Source organism: Aureococcus anophagefferens (assembly GCF_000186865.1).
Source record: "Aureococcus anophagefferens unplaced genomic scaffold AURANscaffold_906, whole genome shotgun sequence".
In the NCBI taxonomy this organism is placed as follows: Eukaryota; class Pelagophyceae; order Pelagomonadales; family Pelagomonadaceae; genus Aureococcus; species Aureococcus anophagefferens.
Window position 1 is genome coordinate 1 of NW_008706147.1, and position 1,125 is coordinate 1,125.

Genomic DNA, 1,125 nt, shown 5'->3' on the forward strand with positions numbered 1-1,125 from the left:
TCAGCCGCACTGCGACTTCTGGGCCTCCGGCGGCGAGTGCCCGCGGAACCCGGGCTACATGAACCAGTTCTGCCCCGTGGCCTGCGGCGCGTGCGGCGTGCGGGCCGACCCGCGGAAGCGGTGCCACGACCTCTTCCCCGACTGGTCCGTGGAGGACGACGCGCGCCGCGCGGACCCCCAGGCCTACCTCGACGGCGTCTTCCAGGGCAGGACAAGAGAGCGACATTCCCAACTTCAAAGGCTCCGATCTCGGCCGTTTTCCACTCGTTTCGGCTGATTTTTGGACGAGCGATCATCCCTTGGAACGGTCTCGAAGCGTGGATGCTTTTTCCGGGACGCGCGCGCGCGGAACACTCACGTTGAAGCGACGTTGAATCACTCTTGTCCTGCCCAGGCGTCTTCTCGCGCGCGCGCGACGCGCTCGCGGCCGGGGCCGACGCGGACGGCGACGGTCCTCAGCCGGAGGCGACGGTCCTCAGCCGCGACCCCTGGGTGCTCCAGGTCGACGGCTTCCTGTCGGCGGCGGAGTGCGACGACGCCAAGGCGACGCTCCACGAGCACGAGACGCTCACGGCGCCCGACCGCCGCGCGGACGAGCCGTACCCGCGGCGCACGGCGTCCTACGCGTGGTGCCTCGCGGACTGCCGCCGGGCGCCCGTCTTCGCGCGGCTCGCGGCGCGCGTCGCGGCGCTCGGCGGCTGCGGCTCCGTGAACCACACGGACTCGTTCCACCTCGCGCACCTGCGGCCGCGCGAGCAGCTCGGCCGGCACCACGACTTCCTCGACGACGAGGTCATGAGGCCCGGCGGGCCCCGGCTCCTGGCCTTCAAGTTCTTCCTCGACGACGTCGACGACGGCGGCGCGCTCCGCTTCCCGGAGCTCGGGTTCGACGTCGCGCCCCGCGCGGGCCGCGCGTTGGTCTACGCGCTCGTCCGCGGCGACGACCTCCTCGCGCCGGACCTCCGGACCCAGGTCGAGTACCTGCCCGTCTGGACCGCGGGCCCCGGGGCCGACGCGTCCCAGATCCTCGAGACGTGGACGCACCTCCACGACTACCGCGGCCCCCACCTCCACTCGTGCCTCGGCCCCCACGCGGCCTACGACTCGGAGCTCATCGGCGACCAA